Here is a 25,737-nt window from a genome sequence, read left to right on the forward strand (position 1 = left end):
CCTGTGAGCGCTGAGCCGCCGCGGGCGCCTCTTGTCCCGGTGCTGCCTGTGCCCTGCTGCTTCTGCCAGAGCCTTGGGGACTGTCGGGCGCCCGCCACCTCCACAGAAGTGCCTGACACACTTTCCTGACCCCTCCATCTACCCGGCGTGGACCGGACGCATGGGGTACGGGGAATAGGTGCAAACTCGGGTGATGACTGCGTTGAAACGAGGCCAGCCGTGGTGCGTGGTGAGGAACGCTGAGGCGCAGCTGGAGAGCTGGGGAGAGAGCAGCTGGTTCGGGCGCGCTGGGGACCTCACTTGGTCGCGCGGGGCCAACCATACCTGGGCGTGTCTCTAGCCAGGGCAGTGTTCCCGAGGCCTGCGGGCTGCAGCGAGAGCGACCTAGGCCTGCGCTACTCTTTCTCCACCCTTGTAGTAAAAACGAGACGTGTTCGTTGTGTCTTGGAAGAGGCTATAAATTGTGGAGGGCGCAGGCTTTTCTGTGACTTTTCCAAATGTAGCAGCTTCTGTTCCCCAACTTCATGGAGGGTATTTGTGAGCGCCTGTCCCTGAGGTGCAGGAGGCTACCATTCTAACTAATGCTGCTGCGAGTGAGCCTGCTTCTTGCCCCCATGGTATCACACTCCAGGATGTCTCCACTTTTTTCCGGAACTTCCACGAATCAATTTCATCTCATTTATCTTCCCGTTTTTAGATGGACAGACCATTGATCACTTCTGGAGAGTTAACTGCAGAATCCAAGACTCACTGAAAAAGCAACGGTGACTGTGAAGGTGAGGCAGCTTTGAACAAGAAATTCCTAATCCCTTCTTAGTAGTACTCTGGGTCATAAAACTAGGCATAGAACAATGGAATAAAATAAGAGTTCAGAAATTCTTTCATCTGCCATCCAAGTGGCAGGAAGAACAGTCTTCTCAACAAATGATTCTTGGATTGCTAACTATCCATATGCAAAAGGATAAACTTGGGAGAGCAGGCTTTGGCCTACTAGGAATGCCTGAGTTCAAGGTCTGGCTCTGGCTCCTGACTGCAGTTCCTGCTCCTTCTGGTCCTGGGAGGCAGTGGTGATGGCTCAAGGGCTAGGATTCCTGCCCACTCAGAGAGCCCATGTTTGGGTTCCAGCCTTTGGCTTCAATCTGGCCCACTTCCCGGCCATTGTGGACACTGGCAGAGTGAACAAACAGATGGAGTGTATACTCTCATTTGCTCACTCTCTCTCAGAAAAAGTTTAGGTTGGACTCTTGTCTCACACCATATAGAGAAATTGACCCAAAATGGAGCAAAGACTATAATGATATGTGTTTGAAAAGCCTGAAAGTCACTGATGAGGAGAGGAAAGATATCTTAGAGAGTATTTCACACATCAATATGTTTTGTTCTTTCCAGCTACCATGCAATACACAGATGTCATAAAGAAAAGGAAAGTAAGAGGTTAAAAAAAGGCTTGAAAGAAAGCACAGAAGTAAATCTTCACACAAAACCCCAAATTACAAGTGACAAAAGGAAGTTATAGTAAGCTGGACATTGAAAACATTTTGCCTCAAGGGACTCACACAGACTGGGAGAAGAGTTGTAAAATCTCACACGTGTCCCAGCACATCCATTTTGATCAGCACCTGTACTCGGGCTTTCTCTTTCCCCCCAGTCCCTGGTCTGTTGGCAATGTCTCCCAGTGTTTGGAAATCCCTGAGCTATTTTGTGAAAACCGAGTCTACAATTTTCACAAGACTATTGGTGGTACTGATTGCTATTTTTTTTAAAGTAAGAAAACAAAAATATAGGCTGTAATTATCTTTTCCCAGCCTCCCAGTTCTGACTTCCTAGCATCCCATATAGATCTAAAAGTCTCTTAAAAGCACTGTAGATAAAAAAAAAAAAACACTGTAGATATTAGGTTCCATTTTACTAAAGAGTGCAATTTTACCCAAGTGTGGGCATCCTGAATCACTCTGGGCAGTGGTTGTGCATGAACTTCTTCTCTGTTGGTGGAAAGTATCTAATTACTAGATAAGCAAAATGCGTATCCATATAGGGGAATATTATTCAGCAAGGATGGCACATCTTACAGTGTGGACAAATCTGGATACTATGACACTGTGGGCAAACACCTGACCTAGCAGATAGGACATCGGTTGGAATGCCTGTATCCTATCTAGGAAGGCCTGACATTGTGTCCTGGCTCTGTTCCCAACTCTACTTCCTGTTAATGTAGATCCTCGCCAGCAGTGATGGCCCAGTTGGTTGGCTCCCAGCTACCCACATGGGACTGACTTTGTGGTTCCTTGTGAGCATTTGGAGAATGAACTCGTGGGTTGAATATTCTCTCTCTTTTTCTGTCTCTCAAATTAATGATCTAGATAATTGATTTAAAAGAAAGAAAATATTATTCTCAATTAAAGAAGCCAAGCACAAAAGGCCACATGTTGGATGGTCCCATCTATGTGAAATGCCCAGAGTAGGTAAATTTCCATTAATAGAGAGAACATGGGTGGTTTCTAGGACCCAAGGGGAAGGGAGGATACAAAGTCACTGCTTAAAGTAAGGAAGTCCTTTTTTGGGTGACAAAACCCTGGAAATGCATGATTCTGATAGAGGCACAACTGTAAAGATACTAAAACCATTCAGATATACACCTGACAAGCGGGAAATTTCATGGTGTGTGAATTAGATTCCAATTTTACAAAAGAAGAAAACATTATACATCTGGTAAGGGATTGGAATCCAGAATGTATAAGAAGCTATGCAACACAACAATAAACAGACAAAACCCCATCTTAAAGATGGACAAGAGATTTGCAAGACCCTCCTCCAAAGAAGATATATACACAGCCAATAAATACAGCAGAAAAGACATTACAAGTAATTTCATTAGGGAAATGCAAATCAAAACCATAGTATACTAAGCATTGGCAAGGATACAGAGATATTAAAGTCCTCCTATTTCACTTAGATCGGAATGGCATAGCCACTTTGGAAATCAGTCTGGCATTTCTCACATAATGAAATGTAGAGTTGCCAGATGACAACAATTCTACTCCTGAGGATGAATCCAAGAGAAATATAAGCATATAGCATGTGTGCACAAATGTCGATAGCAGCATTTTTTGTAATAGCCAAAAAGCAGAAAGAAATGCACAACAAATGAATAACAGAAAAGCAAAATGTGATACGCCCACACAATAGAAAATCACTCCACAAGGGCTGAGGTGCTGACCCACACAGTAATGTGTGGATTTTGAAAACATGGTGTCAGCTGAAAGAAGCCAGTCACAAACCACTTCCTGCATGATTCCATTTATATGAAATGGTCCAAAGAGACACAGTGATCGTGACTGAGAGTAGATGAGTGAGTTCTCAGGGCAGAGGGTTGAGGTGGAGACAGAATGAGGACTAATGAGTGCAGAGTCCCTCTCAGAGGGAGATGAATCACTCTTAGACTGCATGAGAACACAAGCTGCCCAACTCCGTCAGTACACTGAATGCATGGCTGCATGTGTGGTACACCAGTGAATGACATGGCGTGTGAACATCACCTCAACAAGACTTTTAGAGCTACAGTTCTTTCTGGTTGTATGTTTTTAAGATGTTTCGGGTGGAGATACAGGCCCTGAGGATCAGACATTCTCCAACACATGAAGGCCCTCAGTGACTGAAAGCACCAGACCCTTCTGTATTTTTGTCTTTCTTGCCCATTTGCGCTTGGTTACTGTGCACTCGTAAAAACCATCTGGTTTAGTGCACTGTGCCCAGCAGGTGCTTGTACAATTTGTTCCCTTTCAAAGCTAAGGGATGGGGACAATTTAACTTCTACTGAGGAAGTGTCTTTTCTCCTTTACTCAGAGATCCTGTTTTGAGCCTTAGTGTTTTGTTTTCTCTGTCTCTCTCTGTCTCTCTGTCTCTCTCTAACAACTTGATCACAGCTAAATGCAGAGAGTCCGAAAAAAAATGCAGTCTAGCTGTGAACCCAGAAAGAGAACAAAGTTTTGAAAAGCAGCTCTCAAATTCAGCTACAGAAAACTACTTTATGTACAGGATTTTTGGGGGAGAGAGGTGTGTTACACGGCTGCAGGACTAAGTCATGAGGCATAGCACCTATGGTATGCACTGTGTTCAGGAATGGCGACATGCCATTATCCATGTGTCCCTTCCCTGAAATGGCCTTGGTGCAGTCTTTCCATAACTCATTTTGGCAACAGTATTCAGTGTGCTGGGGGAAGAAGAGAGGGATAAAAATGTTTCCAGCATATTTACCATCACTTTTCTGACTTGCCAGTTTGTGACTTCATGGCACATTATGGGAAAATTTGTCATGATTCTTGATGCTTTCTGAAATACCTTTCAAGATTAGTTTAAACTCATGCTCCTACTGGAGGTTAATTCTGGAGTTGCTTTCAGTTCTAATTGCAAATATCTTGTCAAGGAGAATACTCATATGAACTTTTAGTTACCTTGCTCTTTATTGAGCTTCATTCCAATGTAACTGTAGGCATTATATAGTGTTTCCTCCCAACATACAAGATATGAGTTATTCTATAACTGATACAACCGGTCATTCAGTTGGACCTGCTCTGTGAATGCATTTCATTGTCTCTAAGTTTACTGCTGCCATTTGGATTTTTCACATTTACAATCTGCTGGTTTTAATTTAATTTCTTTTTGTTTTTTTATTAAATTTATTCATTAATTACATTGTGTTGTAATTACATAGAATCTCAAAGACCATGGACTTTCATTTTTGGTAGGATTCTCTTCCTTGACGTCAAGTTTCCATTTGCATTCCTGTTTACATGGAAATGAATGCAGTCCATTAAGGCCATGCCAATGCCTCTTTCTTCCTCCCCTATTTCTTGGAGCATAAACATCACGTTCAGTGGGAACATTCGGGGATGTGTTTTATCAGCAGACAAAAATCCCTACTAGGAGACAACTCTTTGTGAAACAGTAAAGACATTCTGGTCCCCTAGTAAAAAAATTACAATTTCTTTTTAAAGAGGTAAAATGAAAAAAGAAATATGTTTATACTGCTTCAGGTTCCTGACTATGCTCATTAATTCATTCAAAAAGCACCTGCACCACTTCAGGAAAAGCGACATTCTAATTTTATCATAGCAAGGCTTGTATGACGTACGAGTGTGGGCCAGTTGCAGCCTCACTCCACCAGCATGAATCTAGGAGCTGGCTGCAGCAACTTCCTCCAGTGGGGCTGCTGGCAGCATCCATCACTTGCACTCCCACGCAGCAAGCACAGAGGCTAAGCTAAGCTGACCTCAGCGGGATGGAAACTAGACAAAAGAGGCGGGAAGTGTTCAGTAACATCCTCTTTTTTGACAGGAACAGAGGGTTTTGTCCATTCTTTTAGTTTATTGATTAGTAGTTATTTCATTATCTTTTGTCATCTGCCAGGATTTTACCTAATATAAGGTGTCTTTAGATAATTCAGTAAAAATGCAAAGTATGGAAAAATTATGCATGCATTTTTTGTGCATCAAAATACACTTATTGGGGCCAGTGCCATGGTGTAGCATGGTATCCTAAGCTTCTGCCTTGGTGCCAGGATCCTCTGTGGGTGCCGGTTTGTGTTCTGGCTGCTGTGCTTCCAATTCAATTCTCTGCTCATGGCCTAGGAAAGCAGTAAACGATGGTTCAAAGCCTTTGGCTCCTGCACCCACGTGGGAGATCAGAAGTATCTGTGTCCTGGCTTTGGACTGGCTCAGCTCCAGCCACTGAGGCTATTTGAGGAGTGAATCAGTGGATGGAAGATCTTTTTTTCTATGTGTTCTTCTCTTTGTAAATCTGCCTTTCCAATAAAAATAAATATTTTTTTAAAGATAACTTATCTCTTTTTTCTATTTTCCATGAATGTTTTGAAGTCCCCTTCTGCACTGAGAATATTTTCTCATGTCAATAAGTGACCTTTTGCAGTGTGTTTTAATGGCTGTAATATTATTCAACAGCACAACTATACATAGTTTACTTAATTGTTATCTTTTTGAAGGCTATTTAAGTTGTTTTGTTTATGAGAACAATCAAATAAATAAATATTGTATTTAGAAAACATGAATGCTTGTTTGCTTTTTCCTTCTTTCCTCTTTTGACATATGGTTTGATGCTTGAACTAGTCTCTCCTCCAGGAGTTGGAAGCTGTCCCAGATGGATTTTTCTTTAGTGAATACCATACAGAGAAATAAATCATTAGAGGTGGGGATTCTCTTTCCCCAGCTCTTAGGGTCCTCTGTCATATTTTCAATTGAGAGGATGTGTGAAATCACCATGTTATTTTGGACTGGAAAACTGCAAAAAATGTTGCAACTATTAAGTAGAGTCTTGGAGGAGGCACTGAAGATGCTAGTTAAGACAATTACATCTCAAATGGAATGCCCAGGGTTGATACCTCCAGCCTTCTCCTGGTGCACTTACTGGGAAACACCAATGATGGTTCAAGTAGTTAGGTGCCTGCCACCCACATGAGACCTGGATTGAGCTCCTGCCATCAGCCCAGCCCAGCCTCAGCTATTGCAAGCATTTGGGGAGTAAGCCAGAGGATGGGATCTCTCTCTTTTTCTCAAATAAATAATAAAAATAATATGTCCTGCATATTTAAAATCAAAAAATAAGTGGGGTCATGGAAAATAATAATTCCTGTTTGAGTCCCAGCTTGATCACCGACTGGGTCAGAACTGATTTTCCAAGAATAGTAGCCAAAAACCATGTTGAGTAACGGGTATGGGAAGTGTTACCCTGCACTGGGCTCTGGTGGCTCCACAGCTGAGTCTGCCAGGAGTTCCACTATCCTAAAATGTCTGCGATCAGCACCACAGCCAGCCATGTCCCCAGGCCTGGACCCTTCAGCCACCATTGCTCCCACCACCCCCAGAAAGGGCAAGTCAATTTGGATTCCTCAGAAAGCAGGCACCAAGATAAAATTAGAAGTGTATGAGATTTATGAGGAAAATGCCATTGTTGGCGATTAAAAGGGAGCAGAAAGAGACACAGAGAGCCTTCAGCTGTGATGCTGATCAGAGAGGGATGGAAGGTGTGTGGAGTGGGCAGGAAGAATTTCAGCCCAGAGTGCCCTCCCGCACAAGCAGGGTGACAATGTCTTGCATTGCCACCAAGGACCAGCCTGTGGAATGAAAGCTGTGCGGAGGCTAAGGCTGGCAGTTCTCCTGAATTGCACTTCTGCATGACACAGCTCCAGGCTGCTGAAGGAATGCTCCCAGCTTTTCCCTTGGCTTCCTGGGCTCCTGAATCAAAGTCAGTCTGATCAAGATTAGACTATGTGCCCCAGCTGCAAGGGAGCTTGGGCAGGAAAGTAACTGGCAATTTCAGCACCTAACAGGAAAGCAGCCTTCTGCTGAAGGTCCACACGCAATGCACTGAGCCCAGAGCCTGGCACCTAACAGCCACAACACAAATGGAGGCTAATATCCTCACTGACCTCACCCAGCCAGGCAAGGAGAATGACAGAAAGAGAATGGGCTGTGGGCTCCGTCTCCTCTTGGTCAGACCTCCAGGCTCGCAGTGAAGCTTCTTGAAGCCTCAAGTCCTCATCTGCAAAGCCTTCTTGGCAGAGTTGTGACTTGAGTTCCCATCTATAACATGATCACCTAGAGCATGCTCTGAGAAAAATCATAACGTGAAGGTTGCCTTGTGAACACTGGGATTACAGTGAACATGCAGTGTGGTAGACAGGAGGTCATGTTCATATCTGTAGCTTTGGTACTCAGTGTGTGAAGTGTTGCACACTCCAGGTGTGCACTAGAAACTGTTGACTTTCTTTTATTACTAACAAACTATGTGTAAATCACTTTAGACTAAGAATTTCATTCTGCAGATCAGTGACTCCTAACAATGTCCTCTCCATTATTTGTTTTTAAGGAGTTTTAATTCTAGTTCACTGAACTGATTTTATTTTTTTTTTATCACAGTACAATGCATGGTTTTAAGAATCATAAGAATAAAACATCTTTCCTGTTGCTACCTCACCTCACCCCAATTCCCTATCTTTAGTTACAACCAACAGCTTAGCCATTTCTTCAACATTACTTTCCATGCTGTTTCTCCTTGATATTTTTAATTGACAACATTAATTTCTTTTCTTTAAAGGTTTACTGGGGGAGCTCCTCTACTTCCTGGTTCATTCCCCCACATGGCTGCAACAACCAGAACCAGGCCAGGCTGAAACTAGGAGCTTCTTCTGGTTCTCCCATGTGAGTGACAGGAGCCAAGCACATGGGCCATCCTCCATTGCTTTTTCCAGGCCATTAGTGGGGAGCTGGATTGGAAATGGAGCAGAGGTACTTGAACCAGCACCCATAAGGATATCAGTGTCACAGGCTTACCCTGCTACACCATCACTGATTTCTTTAGTTGCACAAGATGGGGGTCTAAATCTCTTATACTTTTACTCCCAAAACACATACATACGCACCTTCTCTTCTCTAACACTTTTATTACGATAATTTCAAAAAATTTTTTTTCAATCTATATCATGTTAATCATATTAAGATTATGTCAGCCAACAGCCAAGCAAATATTGTCACCATGTTCATTTTTTTTTTTTTCATTTGTTCTTTATTAAGAAAACAGATTTTATGTATTTCATAGATACAGTTCTGATAATGGTATTTCTCCCCACTCTCCTTCATGAGCCCCTCTTTCCTCACTATTTCCTTCAATTTTTGCAACAACATACTTCTGGTTTACTTTATAATCCCATGCTTAATCCATCACTAACCATAATGTTCAACAAGTACAAAGTAGAAAGGCCACTGTTCTGTAGTTTAGTCAGGGGCTATAAACAATAGTCAAATCATAGGTTGTTGTTTCATTCTTTTTTTAATAAAATAATTAATTCTGATTGTGGATCACCATGTCTCATTTCTTACACAGTGCTTGGGTTGCCATCTGGTTACAACTGATTTTTTTCTTTGCTTGCCTGTGATCAATTCCTTCCCCAGTGTCCCTGGAGCAACAAACCTTCAGACTAGTCAGACCCCTGGGCTCTTCCATTAGCTCTCTTTCCCTCTGAGGCCATTGCTCCAAATGCCTTTATCCTATGCCCCAGTCTAGGACAGTTGCTGCTAGGCCTGCTGCAAGGCTGCTGCCTGCAGCTTCCCTTCTGCCTCATCTGAGAACCATCCCCTGTGTTGGATTCCTCCTCAACTTTAGGGAATCCACACCTTCTTTTTGGTTCGTTTCCCCCAGTCTCTGCTTCCTAGAAAGACAGGAAGTAAGGTTTCAGAGTTTTGTTTTGTTTTGTTTTGGGGGTGTTTTGCACACGTGTGTGTTATCCCATAATGTATGTGTCAGTATAGTCCACAGAGATTGAGAAATTGAATAGGCACCATTTCATTGCAATTATTTATCCCAGGATATGAACAAAATATGACATAATTTCTAAAATATCAGTAGCTTGAACAGGTTACAGCCTTCTCTCTCACGTAACTGGGACTAGTGTGCTGGTTCCACCAGTCATCAGGAACTGAGGTTCTTTCTGTCTTGTTGCTCACCTTCCTCAACCAGCAGGTTCCACTTCTAGGTGCAAAGTAACTGCTTCAGCTTCAGTCTTCCCATCCTCATTCAAATCAACAAGAATAGGAAAAGGAAGGAGAAAAACAAGATACTGCCCTTGTACAAGTCACTACTCTATATCCATTCTGCTTCGACATGATCTTTCTGGCCAGATCATTTATGATCATATTAACATTTTATCCTTTCTTTATCCTTGTTCTTAAAAAAATTGTTTATTTGAAAGTTGGAGTTAGAGAGAGGGAGAAAGAGAGAGAGAGAGAGATCTTCTACCTACTGCTTCACTCCCCAGATGGCTGCAACAGCCATGGCTGGGCCAGGCTGAAATCAGGAACCAGGAAATTTATCCAGGTATCCTACATGGTGGCAGGGGCCTACTGGGCCATCTTCTGCTGCTTTTCCTGGTGTGTTAGCAAGGAGCTTGATTTGAAATGGAGCAGCTAAGACATGAACTGATGCCAATGAGATGCCAATGTTTCAGGCAGTGGCTTTACCAACTATATCACAGCTTGAGACCTTATGCTTGCTTTTAACCTTATTTTCATGATATTCTCCACATATCTTGTTATACTTGTGCTACATCATTAGTATTATTAAATTTTAAATACATGTTATAAAATAAACATGTCATTTAATTTTTATTGCTTTCACATATTAGCAATCCAGTTGTTGGGTATCACTATTACTTCTGTCTTGTGGGTTTCATTAGTCATGTTCCTTCAGGGAAAAGGGTATTAAGGGTGGGAGGAGATTTTAAGGAATGGATTCACAGGATTATGGAAGCTGAGGAGTTCTGGCTGGAACACTGGGAATCCAAGAGAGCCAATGGTGTGGTCCCAGAATAGGAACAGGCAGGATCAGAATCGAAGAAGACCTGCTGTCTCCATTCAAGTCTGAAGATAGGAAGAGAAAGAAGCCCAGCTCAGAGCAGTGCCATTCATTCATGGGAGGGTGAGCTCGCACGCATGATAGGGAGGGTGGTCTGCTTTAATCTAGTCACTTGCTCATCTCACCCAGAAACACCTGCAGTATACACCCAGAATCATGTCTGACTAAATTCCTGGGTATCTAAACAGCCAGACAAGTTAATGCACAAAATTAACTGAGGTCTAATAAAGCCTTTCTTTTGTCTGAGACATTTTACTTTGGGTTTCTGCTCCTAGAAAAACAGAATAATCCTGACTCACCTACAAATAGTTTCTTGTGTTTGTATGTTCTTGTTCATTATGCACATGACTAGTTTGGGGCAGGGTGGGTGGGGTGGAGGGCAGGTTGGGCAGTGATGGCTAAAGGGTAAGGGATGTTTTTCATGGTGATGAAAATGTTCCAGAATTGACAGTGTTAGTGATTGCACAACTCTGTGAATCTACCAGAAGCCATTACCTTGTATACTTTAAATAAGTGAATTTTATAGCCTCTGAATCATATATTACAGTATATTTTAAAGCTACAATACGTTATGGAATTGCCATCTGCGTCTATAAAATAATTAACAGGTGATCCCAGTTCTATTTACCTGGAGCAGATTTAAACTTCCTGTAAGCCCAGTGGTCAGGGGAATTACTAGTACTCCAGGAGACACAGCCAGCTGTGTGTCGGCAACCGCAGAACAGGAAGTACCAGCAAAACCACCTCCTGTGCCCCACCCCCATGAGGGTTTCTCCAGGAGAGAAAAGGGAGTCAGTCAAACCAGTCACTCTGGCACCCAAAGTAAAGAAGATCTGCTGGCATGGACATTCTCAAAGCAGTGAAAACTTTTTTTTTTTTTTAGATTTACTTCTTATTGCAAAGTCAGATATACAGAGAGGAGGAGAGACAGAGAGGAAGATCTTCCATCTGATGATTCACTTCCCAAGTGACTGCAATGGCCAAAGGCTGCGCCAATCCAAAGCCAGGAGCCAGGAGCTCTTCCGAGTCTCCCACATGGGTGCAGGGACCCAAGGCTTTGGGCCATCCTCGACTGCTTTCCCAGGCCACAAGCAGGGAGCTGGATGGGAAGTGGGGCTGCCAGGATTAGAACCATTTCCCATATGGGATCCCGGCACGTTCAAGGTGAGGACTTCAGCTGCTAGGCCACCGCGTCGGGCCCCCAGTTTACTCTTTTTTTTTTCCACTTGTATTTATTTATTTATTTATTGTTTCATTTTATGACACAGTTCCAAAGGCTCTGGGAGTCTACCAACCCCCTCTCCCCATATTGATTTCCTCCATATTATTACAGTAGTACAGTTCATAAACAGTCATAATTCCATCATTGTGGGCATGGACCATGCAGAGAGACCAGCATCTTACTGTCAAGATAAATTCAACAGTTTCATTAAGATTCTTGATCTGAAAGTCGAGATAGCAGAATATCATCCCTTCCAATGAAAAGCCATAACACAAATTCAACAACAGAAGAAACATGGGAATTTACAACATCATGAAGTTAATTGACATGCTACTGAGTGACCAATGTGTTAGAAAATGCAAGTTCTTAACCATATCCTGGAACTACTTCATTGACATCTCAATTTTAGCTTATAAATAATCGACTGCTGTAAACCTTAAAATGGTTATAGGGTACTATTCAGCTGTTTCGTGTCTTTTTTCCTCTCATATTTATATTTAGCAGCTTATAGTATTCAAGCATGATTTTACCGAACTTGGTGAATTTTAGGATAATCCAAACAGGCTTATAACTCTAACAAGCCATATGTCAACGATTGATAAGCAGAAAAGTTTTAGGAGGGATGTGCAGAGAAATCTTCAACCTTAAAAAAAAGTAAACTGGGCCTGACATGATGCCTCACCTCACATGCAGTGGGATTCCACATGGGCGCTGGTTCATGTCCCAGCTGCTCATGGCTTGGGAAAATCAGTAGAGGGTGGCCTTGTAGGGTCCCAACACCCATGCAGGAGACCTGGAAGAAGCTCTTGGCTCCTACATTCAGATTGGCTCAGCTCCAGCCATTGTGGCCTCTTGGGGAGTGAACCAGTGGATGGAAGATCTTTCTCTGTATCTCCTTTGATCTGTAAATCTGTGTTTCCAGTAAAAATTAATAAATATTAAAAAATTAAAATTAAAAAAAGCAGTGAAAGTAGAACAAAATTTTGAGGCATGTGGAATACACATCCTAAATAAAAACATTAAGCTTTCTTTCATTTAGACTTATAATCAGGTGCACAATCTTAGCATAGGTTTTAAGAAAAAATACATGCCTAGAAAATACGAATATTAAATTTTTTTAAGATTTATTTATTTTTATTGGAAAGGCAGATATGCAGAGAGGAGAGACAAAGGAATATCTTCCGTCTGATGATTCACTCCGCAAGCCACTGCAACGGCTGGAGTTGAGCCAATCCGAAGCCAGGAGCCTCTTCCGGGTCTCCCACGCGGTTGCAGGGTCCCAAGGCTTTGGGCCATCCTCGACTGCTTTCCCAGGCCACAGGCAGGGAGCTGCATGGGAAGTGGGGCTGCGGGATTAGAACCGGTGCCCATATGGGATCCCCCCGCATGCAAGGCGAGGACCTTAACCACTACGCCATCGCACCGGGCCCGAATATTAAATTTTTTTAAATGTACTCATCATTCAGTGGTGTTTCTGATACATAATTGCCCCTTATTTGTGTGAGGGATTGGGTTCAGAAGCGCACAAATGCCAAAATCTGCAGGTGCTCAAGACCCACACAACCTATGCACATCTTCCTGTGAGTTTTAAAACATCATCAAATTACTTATGATATCTAATATCAAGAACATGCTGCATACAGAGTTGTGATACTCTATTGCTCTGGGGATATCAACAAAGAACAGTATCTCTACCTGCTCAGGAAGAGATGCACTATTTTCCCTGCATCTGCCTGGGGGTTCCTGGAGCTGAGCCTGTGCTGGTTGTTTAGTTTAATGGGTTTAGGTGCTCTGTACCTTCTAAAGTCGCACACCCTGTAAAGGAAAGTTAATTATAAAATGGAAGAAATGATTCCATCAGTGCCCAGACTTGTCTGGTTAGAAAGAAACCCTGATTGAGGGTGACTCACATCATGCTGTAAGTTAGCTAACTCCCTGGAAAGATTAACCCAACACGTAAATTCCTGGAAGAGTTACCTAATAAAAGAATCCCACCTGTATTCTCAGATGTTTCATTCATGTATTCATTCAACACATACTTAGTGATTATAACACTTCTCAAACTAGAACCCACAACAGGCAGTGAGTGGCAGATGTATACAGGAGGTATAGAGACACAGCAACTCAACATTGCATGCCTGCCCAGACCATTAAGATTCCCCAGGGTAGCCAATTTGTAATATACTTACGCTAAAAGAAGCAGGGGCATAAGAATGCAAAACGCCTATGAAGTTTTAGAATAAAGAAGTTGAGGTAAATTTTTACATATATCTAAGTACACTTCTTTGATATTTGTCTTCTAGCAAGAGGGAAGAGCTTGTTCATCTTCTTTGGCCACTAATTGAATATTAACTACTAAATAAGCACCTTAAAAATGCAAACTATATGCCCTTTCAAGTTTATCCTAGGAGCTGAACCACGGAGCAGAGGTCCACACCTGTGCCTTTGGAGATGTGTCAGATGAATCCTGTTTCTGGAAAGCAGTTGCTTATGCCATTGGCCAGAGGTAAGGTATTTTAACACAATTAATTCAGACAACCGTCTCCTTCCACCCCAGCTTCTTACCATTCACATTTTTCTCCAGTCAAAAGCATACAAGTGGCTACAGGCAGGTCAGGAGCCCTGCAAGGAGGGACCTGAAAAATGTGCCATTTTACCTGAGAATCTGGAGAAGAGGAAAAGGCCTTGGGACTCTGCATCTGCGTGGGAGACCTGGAGGAAGTTCCTGGCTCCTGGATTCAGACGAGTGCAGCTCCAGCCACTGTGGTCACTTGGGGAATGACTCATCAGACAAATCTTCCTCTCTGTTTCTTCTCCTCTTTCCAATAAAAATAAATAAATCTTTAAAAAAAGACAAGTTCAGCCCCAGAGTTGGCTGTGAAGCATTTACAGCTGACATGTTTCCCTTCACTCTGCCCCCTGCCCCCTGCCTCATCCCTCCCATTCCAACACATAAAAGAGATGCTTGCAATGCCGCCCACACCGTCAATATCACTGTACGGCATTCAAACCATGACTAGTCCTGTGAGATGTCTCAGCCAGAGCGTGGAGTAACTTGTGTTTGGTGAATGGAATTGTGATTCCACAGTTTTCAGTGTGTGCTGCCCTTGCAAGTCTGTAATTTTTATGTCTCCCTAGCTGCTAGGGTGCCTGTGTCCCTTGGGAAGGAGCTGGGTTGTCTTGATTAATATAACCCTTCTGTGTGGCATAGAAAAGGCAGGAGATCCTCTTTCCCTGTTAAATCTGCACTAAGAGCTACAAAGGAATTAGCAGGTGGAGACAAAAAAAAAAAAACTAGCAGCTTAATTACTGGAAAAAGTGGAGCCTGTAATTTAGATATACAGCAACAATAGCTGTCCTAAAACTGAACCCAAGACCTAGCCAGATCCACACAACCAAAGGCAACCCTAGGAAACTGCAGATCCCAGGGCTGGGTAAAGAGCCTGGATGTGTGACCCCTGCAGAAGAGAGCCTGAACTTTTAGCAGGTGAATCCCAAAGATAGAAAAGGAGAAAAGCCTGAACGATGCAAGCCAGTGACTCCTTTCCAAACCACCTGTCCATCCCTGAGAGATGCTGGGGCATCCCCAGCTACATATCCCTGGAGAGTGTGCATGGTGGGAGTTGACTTTGGCCACCATGAACAGAGTGTGTTCAGTTACCCCAGATGACCCTGCCTGGAGGTGGGAGCTGCAGCACATCTCCTTGTCCTGGACAGTCGTCACTCACTCAGCCCCTCTTGGCTATGAAATGTGCTGCTGTCCAGGAGGCAGAGGAGGAAAGCAAGGAGTACATCAGGAGGCAGCCCAGACCTGCTCCTCCCAAGATCTCCAGAATATGAAACAGGCCCCTGGGAAGGAATGGAATCAATCTGTGTAAGAAACCTAGAGACTTCTGGGAGAGCATACTCCCAGGCCCCAACACCTGCTCTCAGAGATCTGAAGGCTTTACACTGGCTGAGGGCAACAGTGTGGCAGCATTAGTGTCAGCCTTTCGCAGGTCACAATACAACTAGAGCATACAAAGCAGATTTTAGCAAAAACTTTGTCTTTAAGATATTTTCAACCATCAAAAGATAATTTAATGACACAGCAAAGCCTCTGAATAGTAAAACATGGATATGCACACAATGCTTTCAATTCTTTCATTTTTAAAATGTGTTTGCATTTATTTTTGAAAGGCAGGCAAAGACAAAACCAGACAGACAAGAAGCAATCTCCCACAGACTAGTTCACTCCCCCAAGTCAGATCAGGTTGAAGCCAGGAAGGAGCCTGAATCCAAATGGGTAGCAGGACCCAAGCCCCGGGGCCATCCCCTGCTGCCCCTCATCATGTGTTCAGTGGAAGCAGAGCCAGGACTTAAACCCAGCACTGAGATCTGGGATGCCAGTGTGTCGGGTGGTGTCTTAACCACTGTACAAACGCCCACTTCATTCAATATTAAATCATAGTAATCATCACAGAATAGGACTGTAAGCAAAGTGTATACTGTAATAAAAGAGCGATGGATTGTAGGTCAATTAACACACATAAGACTGTGACTAAAAAAATTTTCTAGACTAGTAGCATACATATAAAGATGAGTATACTAATTCTAAATAAATAGTGTGAGTTCATTTTCTTAAATGCTGGTATCATTTCTTCTTGCAAGCAACCTGATGTGTTTCACATGTAAATCAATTTCGTAGACTGTAAGAGTTAAAAGGGATCTTAGAAATAATCTAACTTTTGAGTTCGGCAGCTACTGCTGTCCTCTTGTTTTATAGATGAGTGAGCAGCTTGCCCAGGGTCAGGTTAATGCAGGGACAAAGCTAGACCATACTCTAGTTTTTTGGCTTATACCTCAAAATACCTACTTTAAAAACTTTTTTAACTGACTCTCCCTCTTTGAGACAGGCTTCTAGTGACTTGAGATAAATTAAAGCAAAGTTTTGCACAGATGGGAACAGCAGCAACGCCAAGATGTCTCCAGACCATGTCACTGCCCGCCCCCTGGGGACAGAGGAACTGCAATGAGACGTGGCAGATTTCCCTTGGAACAAATGACATTTCCCAGGAGGCCCCAGCAACCTGCTTGAATGGTTCTGTGTTTCCAGAGTCTTTAAAGGTAAGGTATGTTAACCCAATTAGTTTAGACAACTGTCTCCTTCCACCCCAGCTTCCTGCCATTCACATTTTTCTCAGGTCAAGAGCAAATGGCTGCAGGCAGGGCAGGAGCCCTGCAAGGGGGGAACTGAAGAATGTGCCATTTTAGCTGGGATTTGGAAAGTTTTGCTACATCAACTAGACGCATCAGTAGACATTTTTTGACTTCTTACATTGTATTTATTAAAGAACTGAAAGAAGATCTCTCTTAAAAAAAAAACAACAATGGAATGTGGAACCAAAATGTTTATAGGGAAAACCAAAATAAAGAAAAAGGAATTTGATGTGAAGAAGTAAGCAGTAACCAAAAAGATCTTTCTGAAGGCAGTAATTCAGCAGGAAGAGGAGCTACATTTTCTTTGGTTTAGTGATACCAATAAGGAAGGGTAAATAGTGTGAATCTGTGTGAAGAAAATTTGAATCTCCTGCCAGCTTGACATGAGACACCTGCCACTGAAAATGCACAACATTATACAATAGCACCACAAGGACATACACACAAACCGATTATTTTCACTGTCACTTTAACCCCTATTCAAGAAGAGATACTGTAGAACAAAACAAGAGAAGGCCCTAAAGACTGCAGCTCAGAACTGATGGAGATATCCCCAGTCCCACCACAAATCTTAAGATAACCTCTTACCAATGAATTGTGAAGTTGACGAAAATTCTTCTCAACTACCATAGCAGGTTTTTGATGAACCGTGATAGAGGGAAACACAAATTATCTTTCTGTTGGTCACTTTTGTATGAATACCCAATGTTGATAGATGAACAAAACAGTATTACGTCTGAGATACTTAAATTATTTAACACATTTTATTTTTCTATATTCTGTGGTGTTTTGGATAAGTTGTCAGCTTCCTGAAATTTGTAATTAGTAGAAATTACTCTCTCATTGTAAAATAAATGTTCTTTTCCACATCGATTTTGTATTTTCATCTTAAAGAGAGTCTTCAAAATTGAGTAAGCCACAGGTTCTGCAAAAACATGTCCTGCTGTTTAAGTTAAGTAAATGGCAACGCATTTTCCTAACAGAAGGAAATCATGGCATGTTTTTGTAGCCTTTCGGGGAACCCAGGAGGATCACCAGAATGTAGGTTGTGCTGTGCTTTGACCAGCAGGTGGCAGTGAGGGAGAGCAATTCCAAATAATGGACTATTTTGCCATTAAAAATAGCAGCTAGGGGCAGAAGTCTGCTGAGCAGTTAGGACACCTGAGCCCACACCAAAGTGCCTAGTTTCCGCGCTTGGGTTTACCTCCTGTTTCCAGATTCCTGCAAATACAGACCCTGGGAGGCAGTGGTAATGCCTCAAAGCCCTGGGTTCCTGTCCCCCAAGATAGGAGACATGGACTATCTCCTCTCTCCAGCTCCTGCTTTTGCAGTCCTCTGGTGAGCACATCAGCAGGTGTCAGAGAGCCCCATTTCTCTCCACTGCCATTGCTGTCTCTAGCAAAGAAATACTTTCTTCAAGCAACACTATAACAGGTTACTTCGTATACTATCAGACACCAAACATCTCACAAGAATGTTTTAAGAGTGGCTTAAATCACTCAGATCCTTCCTCACAGGATCTAATGTCATCAGAACAATAGCCAGGAGCCCTGAATGGTCCTCAGGAACAGAAGAACAGTAAACTTCCTTCAGAACTCGGGAGGGGAGCTTTCTCTGGTCCTTACTTAGTTCCAACTTTGGATCCCTACCCTCTCTTGCAATGACCATCAGGGTCGCTCCAGAGACCCCACCCCCAAAAATTTAAAATTAGATTAGATAGACAGAGAGCAACAAGGAAAGCTTAGAACCAGACAGGAAATGGACAGTTTGGACTCACATATACCTTATTAGGTAGGACACAAAGATTAGTTACTCCTCACTAAGGTAGTGAAGATTTCTCTGCACATCCCTCCTAAAACTGTTCTGTGCCTCAATTGTTAACATATGCCTAGTTAGAGTTATAAGCCGGATTGGACTACCCTAAAATTCGCCAAGTTCAGTAAAAATTATGCTTCAATACTATAAACAGTTAACTATAAAAATGAAAATGACACGAGACAACTGAATAGTACCCTATCACCATTTTAAGGCGTACAGCAGCCAGTTGTACATAAACTAAAATTGAAATGTCAATGAAGTAGTCACAGGATGTGGTTAAGAACGTATATTTTCTAACATATTGGTCACTCAATACCATGTCAATTAACTGCATAATGTTGTAAATTGTTGTTGATGTTAGGTTGTGGCTTTCCATTGGAAGGGATGATATTCTGCCAGCTCTACTTTCAGACCAGGGATGGTCTCCCAAGGGAACTGTTGAAACTATCTGGACAATGAGAGGCTGGACTCTATACATGGTACATGCTTGCAATGAAGGAATCATGACTGGATATGAACTGTACTACTGCAGCAATGTGGAGGGAGGGCATGGGGCAGGGTACGGGGGAATCCCAGAACCTATGAAACTGTGTCATAAAATGAAATCAAATAAATTTTAAAAAGTGGCTTAAAGCATAGGCTCCTTATAAAGTTAAAAATTATGCAATGAATAGCATGCAAAACTTTCCCGCATACTATAATTATTTGGTTTCAATATTATGAACAATGTGTCTCAGAATGTCACTACATCCAAGCCAGTTTCCCATCCAGGGTGGTTACTTCCTCATTACACTTGCAGGAGAGGCCACTGGTCTTCTACCAAATAGCAGCCTCTTCTAGTCTGGAAGACCAAATGTCAATTCACAGGATATGTTGCATGCAAAACTAAAAGAAGCCCATGTTGCTGAAGAGCAGCCCAAGCCGTGGGAATGTTGCCTGGCCCAGTAATAGATGGAAAGATCATGCCCAGCTCAGCCCCAGCCCCTTCCCAGCAATGACACCCCAGAGCCTTGGAAATAGGAGCATCCGCAGGGGTAATCTCACCACAGGATTGGCCTTATGCCAGACATGCTTCTGAAATTATTCACATTATTTTAGTAACTTGAACAATGCTTGCCAAAAATTTCACAAGTTGGTACTGTAATTGTTCTTTGTTTTCTGATCAGGAAATTGGACCACAAAGATTAAACTGCCTCTGTAAGGTTACACAGTACCTTAGCTAAGGTCACATAACAAAGCAGACAGCAGCTTGGCTTAAGAACTAAGGGCATGGGCCCGGCGGGGTGGCCTAGCGGCTAAAGTCCTCGCCTTGAAAGCCCCGGGATCCCATATGGGTGCCGGTTCTAATCCCGGCAGCTCCACTTCCCATCCAGCTCCCTGCTTGTGGCCTGGGAAAGCAGTCGAGGACAGCCCAATACATTGGGACCCTGCACCCACGTGGGAGACCCGGAAGAGGTTCCAGGTTCCCGGCTTCATATCGGCGCAGCATCGGCCCGTTGTGGCTCACTTGGGGAGTGAATCATCGGACGGAAGATCTTCCTCTCTGTCTCTCCTCCTCTGTGTATATCTGGCTGTAATAAAATGAATAAATCTTTAAAAAAAAAAAAAAAAAAGAACTAAGGGCATAGGGCTGGCGCCCTGGCTCCATAGGCTAAACCTCTGCCTTGTAGCACCAGCATCCCCCATATGGATGCCAGTTCATGTCCCAGCTACCCACCTTCCAGCTCCCTGCTTGTGGCCTGGGAAAGCAGTGGGTGACGGGAGTCCTTGGAACCCTGCACGTGGGAGACCCAAGAGAAGGTGCCTGGTTCCTGGCTTCAGGTCAGCTCAGCTCTGGCCATTGTAGTCCTTTAGAGTGTAAAACAGTGGATGGAAGATCTTTCTCTCTGTCTCTCCTTTCTCTCTGTAAATCTACCCACCAAAAAATAAATAGATAGTTAGAAAGAAAGAAAGAAAGAAAGAAAGAAAGAAAGAAAGAAAGGAAGAAAAGAAAAGAAAAGAAAAGAAAAGAAAAGAAAAGAAAAGGAAAGAAAAGAAAAGAAAAGAAAAGAAAAGAAAACTAAAGGCCCATAGCCACTGTGCACTGCCACTTCTTGCTAGCACCAGCTGGTTTTTCTCCCTATCCAGGAGCTCATCATAAAATGCTGAAGAAGGACTTACCCAGAGAACAGAAACATTGCACAAGGGGGAGGGGCAAGAACCCCTTCCCTCATTGATCTTCACGCAGAGCTGACCACAGCACTACCAGCAACGGGACCTCCAGGGTCTCATGGACACTTCCCCTTGGAGTTACCCAGACACTCTCACTTTCTTGCTGTGAAACTCTTTCAAAGGGAGGACAGTATTCACATTATCTGCCCCCCCATCACCCATTCCGTGCTCAGTCCTTGCCCTGGCTTCTCCTTAACCCCTTCCGGGGCAGATCCGAGGGAGGCCACAGGGAACGCTTTGCCCCCAGCCAGGCCACCTCCTGCATACTCTCCCCTCGCCTCCCACAGCCCTTCTTCCTCGGAGTCTCCCTCGTCTTGCTCTTTCTTCTTGAGTCTCATTTTCCAGGCCTACCTCCTCTGCCCATTCCTTCTTTCCTCTTATCCTGCACCCTCCCTCTTAAGTATTGCTTAATGTTCCAACCCTTTCTCTTTTTTAAAGGTTTATTTATTTTTATAGGAAAGGCAGATTTACAGAGAGAAGGCAAGACAGAGAGAATGATAATCCATCTGCAGGTTCACTCCCTAAATGGCCGCAATGGCTGGAGCTGAGTTGATCAGGAGCCAGGAGCCTCTTCTGGGTCTCCAAGTGGGTTCAGGATCCCAAGGCTTGGGATCTGCTTGGCTTCTGCTGCTTTCCCAGGCCACAAACAGGGAGCTGGATGGGAAGTGGAGCAGTTGGAATATGAGCCAGTGCCCATATGGGATCCCAGTGCTTGAATTCACCAATTGAGCCATTGTGCTGGGCCCTCCTACACTTTTTTGTACTAGTTGTTCTTTGCTCTCATCTCATATTCCCTGCTCTCCGTTACACATTTCTCTTTGGATGTTTCTGATCAAAATATCTAAGAGATTATCATCTGTCTATTCATTGTGGTCCTCTTCTTAAATCATCTCTTTCAGCTATCAGCCACAGGTGTCTTCATTCACCAGCGCTACCACACAGTGCTTCCTGCCTTATCTGTCAGCCTACATTCATCACCCCCGTGCTCACCTTCACCATGATTCCCACTTCCACCCTACTATGCATCATCCTAAAATGCAAGTAGATGACATCACTCCCCAACTTTAAGATCTTTGATGACTGCCCACTAAGGATGTTGTATGTTCCATGTGTCACTTAAGACCCTCTCTATTCCGGTCCCAACTTGCATTTCTGACCTTCCTCTGAATACAGCACCTACTCTACTCCCTGACTCAGATACTCCTTTCTGTAGCCCTATGCAGGCCAAATTTAGGAAAGAAGTTGAGCTCATTAGGTAACCTGAGGGTCACTGTCAAATCCCACCACTTCCTGCTGCGTGACTTTAAAACAGCAGTTTAATCTCTGCATGCCCTGCCAATGTCATCATTTCTGCAAGTGGCTGCAATAATCCTTTCTTAACAAAGATGCATTTAAAAAAATTCCCAAAAAATCTTGGGACCTAGTTCAAAGTTTGTAGCTGGAGAACTTTGAGAGCAGGAATGATGGTTTTTATGTACTTTGCATCTTTGGTTCTAAATTCGCACATAAATACACTCAGTAGAAAAAAGAGTGACAGGGTCATCTATTGTTCCCAAGACTCTTGGACTTTTCCCATGATTCTCTGGAAACTAATTATACATACCCTTTGGGTTGAGGTGTCCCAGTTATTTTCAAATTGCCTTTCATACTGTGCTGAATAACTTCCTGTCTTCATGCCACAAGACCTTGCTAGTTTGACTTCTCTTCTAGAAGAGATAAGCTTTAAATGCCCTGTGTTTGGGTTCTCAGAAACTTGGGTTAGAAGCAGCTGGCTGGGAAACAATTGTGCTTTATTCCTGGATGCTATTAGGGATGGTAATTTTGAATGACCATGTAACTACACTTGTTTATGCTGATATCATGCACATCTTTATTGCTGTTCTTCTGTCTGTCTCCCCTCACCAGAATGTAAGTGTTCAAAAAAAAGACAGGCATCTTGTCTACTTTTTTTATTTATTTTTATTGGAAAGGCAGATTTTACAAAGAGAAGCAGGAGCAGTGAAAAAGATCTTCCATCCACTGGTTCACTGCCCAAGTAGCAATAAAGGCAGGAGTTGAGCCAGGAGCTTCTGGGTCTCCCATGCAGGTGCAGGGTCCCAAGGCTTTGGGCTGTCCTCTACTGCCCTCCAGCAGGTGCTAGATGGAAAGTGGAGCAGCCAGATAACAAACTGGCATCCATGATGGTTTCCAGAGCTTTCAAGGCAAGGATTTAGCCACTGAGCCATCACGCCAAGCCTGGGATCTTGTCTACCTTATACTACTCTGTCCCCAGAGTTGAAATTAGTGCTTAATAAAACTTGTGGATGAGATGATGAATAAATGGAAGTGTGCTACATTTTTGTTTTTAACAGATTATAAATTACGCAAACAAAATGAGCAGTGTTACATCTAAGAAGTCAGTGGAATGCAGTAGGATCCCACATTTGTAAAGGTCTCCACCCACTGACACCTCACGTCTCCATGCCTCAGTGTCCATTGAGCTTCTCACCAGCACTCTCCCACCAAGCCTTTCCCAGTTTTCTAGGGATAAAGCCCGTCCTCCGCTTGAAGACAGCTCTGCTTCTTCTCCTTAAACTCAACCCTGAAGCTTCACTCAGGACTTCCTTTTCCCAGGGAGCCGTCACACGGGCTCACGCCTACACGTTTGCTCCTTTCCAACTCTGCTGCCTGAATCCTTTCCCTCCTTGGCTGTGGAGCGCAGAAACCACCCCTCCACCAAGCCTTCATGCATCACTGAGACCCCCTCAGCCACCCTTGCTGCGCAGTATGTATAAACCATCGGGACATATAGAAGGCCAACTCCCTGCCCACTTAGGGGGCTCTGGGCAGGGCCACAGGGCATGGACCAGCCCTCAGGGGCTTTCCCATCAGGACAACTGCTAAGAAATGTGCAGGAATGGCTCAACCTTTCCTTCTTCAAATGCTAGCCCCTAAAGCAGCTCTTCACTATTCTCTTCTCAAGTCCAGAGACCACCGGATGGTCCCACCACTCAAGAAATGCACTATTCGAGGTTACTTAAGAAGGGTTTGGCTTCCTGCACAGAAAATGCTGACCTGCCCTTCACGTGACATTGTCCAGGGAGGGAGCCCTACACGTCATCCCCAGATTAAGGTGCGTTTCCCTATGATGAATCAGCAGTCACAGACGAGGAAGTTCTGTGCTAAAAAAGGAGATGGCTCCTTCTTCTTTGTTAAAATTAGCCTGGAGGAAACAGGTCCCGAAGCAGCAAAGAGAAAAGAGGGAAGGGACGGGGTGTTTAGCAGACCCATGGTTATTTTCCATAAGAAAGAAAGAGGGGGCGGGGGGAGAAAGAGAATGGGAAGGGACATCCCAGAATAGGGGACAGTGTGCCCACTAAACCAGGTAGGAATCATCCACTGTTCCCATTGTCTAGTTGTTCTGGGGTTGGTTTGTTTGACTGATCGATTGATCGATCGATCGATTCATTCATTCATTTTTTTAACCAAACACAAATTGTTTCCCTAACATAGGCTGCAGTATGGGCCAGCGTTGTGGCACATAGGGTTAAGTTATAGCCAGAGATTCTGACATCCCATGAGTACTGGTTCAAATCCCAGCTGCTGCACTTGCAATCCCACTCCCTGTTAATGTGCCTAGGAAAGCAGCAGAAGACGGCCCACGTTCTTGAGCCCTAGCCACTCACATGGGAGACCTAGATGGGCTTCCAGGCTCCTGGCTTTGGCCTAGCCCAGCCTTAGCTGTTTTGGCCAGCTAAGGAATGAACCACAGATGGACAATCTCTTTCTGTCTCTCCCCCATCCCCTTTCTATCACTCTGTTCTTCAAAGAAATTAATCTTTTATTTGAAAGTATAAGTGGGAATATGGTGAATACATTTATTTTCCCCATGACTTTTGCTTACTTCTGGGTTTCGTTGCCCAAGAAGCAACACAACCATGGGATTCTTGTTTAGGGGCCTGGGGCTGAGGACTTGGGGAAGGAAGAGTCTCAGTGCAGACAGGTAGGGATGCTCCCCAGCCACCACTGGGCTGGGATGGCTCCCAGGGAGAGCAGCTACCCCTAGAAAGAAGGGACAAAGTGACTGGTTCTTCTAGCTCCATAGCCTTCCCACCAGGCCAAAGATCACAATCTTTGCCTTCGCACAGCACAGAGGCTGTCCTGGTGTTCTAACACAAGTCCTACAGTGTTTCTTCTCTTTACTCCCCAATGCCTAAAATCCCTTTGACTGAAGCAGAGCTTCTCCTGCACCAGTAAGGCTAAAAGGCTACAGAGGCCAATGCTGGCTGAACTCAATACTGTGAAGCTGTTGTCCTATGGTTCAAGACTGGCCATGACCCAGCTGATACAGAGAGGAGGGTCAAATGGTTATTAACCACTCAACCACAAGTTCTCTCCCTCTAACATTGTCACTCTATGTTCCAATGTTTGTTTAAACTGACTCCCTCTATCTTCCTAAATAAATGCCTTTTAAAGGAAAATTTTTAATATTTTACAGTACCTTTAAAATTTACCATTGTGTCTAGACATTTTGTATTTCTTAAAGATTTATTTACTTATTTATTTGAAAAGTAGAATAACAGAATGAAAGACACAGAGAGAGAGAGAGAGAGAGAGAGAGAGATATCTGCGTCTTCTGGTTCACCCCCAAGGCAGCAGCCTAGACTGGGCCAGGCTGAAATCAGGAATCCAGAACTCAGTAAATTCTCCCATGTGAGAGTCATGGACCCATGTACTTGGCACTCTTGCATCCCAACCAAGCCTCTCCCCAAAAAGTACAGCCCTGACAACTCTGCTAAGCAGCAAAGTTTATTGAGGAGGCAGGTTAAGTTTTTATAGAAAGAATGAGTTATACAGCAATGGGAAGCAGGTGAGTTGGACAGCCA

At 43.6% G+C, this 25,737-nt stretch overlaps 1 protein-coding gene and 1 long non-coding RNA gene across 4 annotated transcripts in view; one reads left to right on the forward strand and one right to left on the reverse strand.

Annotated features, from left to right (window-relative positions):
* The window catches only part of CWH43 (cell wall biogenesis 43 C-terminal homolog), a 109,274-nt gene that overhangs the window by 50,660 nt on the left and 32,877 nt on the right, over nt 1–25,737 (reverse strand). Inside the window, exon 1 of one of the 3 annotated variants that reach the window (XM_058670113.1) lies at nt 325–433. The exons of 1 other annotated variant lie outside the window; for it this stretch is intronic. The gene's annotated coding sequence lies outside the window, so the exon portion shown is untranslated. Of the gene's footprint in view, nt 1; nt 149–324; nt 434–25,737 lie in introns of those variants that run through there. One more of the 3 variants, XM_058670111.1, reaches the window with a different exon arrangement.
* LOC131481398 (uncharacterized) lies at nt 31–14,410 on the forward strand. The gene is made up of 4 exons (XR_009246298.1): nt 31–165; nt 698–776; nt 14,043–14,150; nt 14,229–14,410. It is a non-coding gene; the product is annotated as an uncharacterized LOC131481398 (long non-coding RNA).

Source organism: Ochotona princeps, chromosome 11 (genome assembly GCF_030435755.1).
Source record: "Ochotona princeps isolate mOchPri1 chromosome 11, mOchPri1.hap1, whole genome shotgun sequence".
Classification (NCBI taxonomy): Eukaryota; Metazoa; Chordata; class Mammalia; order Lagomorpha; family Ochotonidae; genus Ochotona; species Ochotona princeps.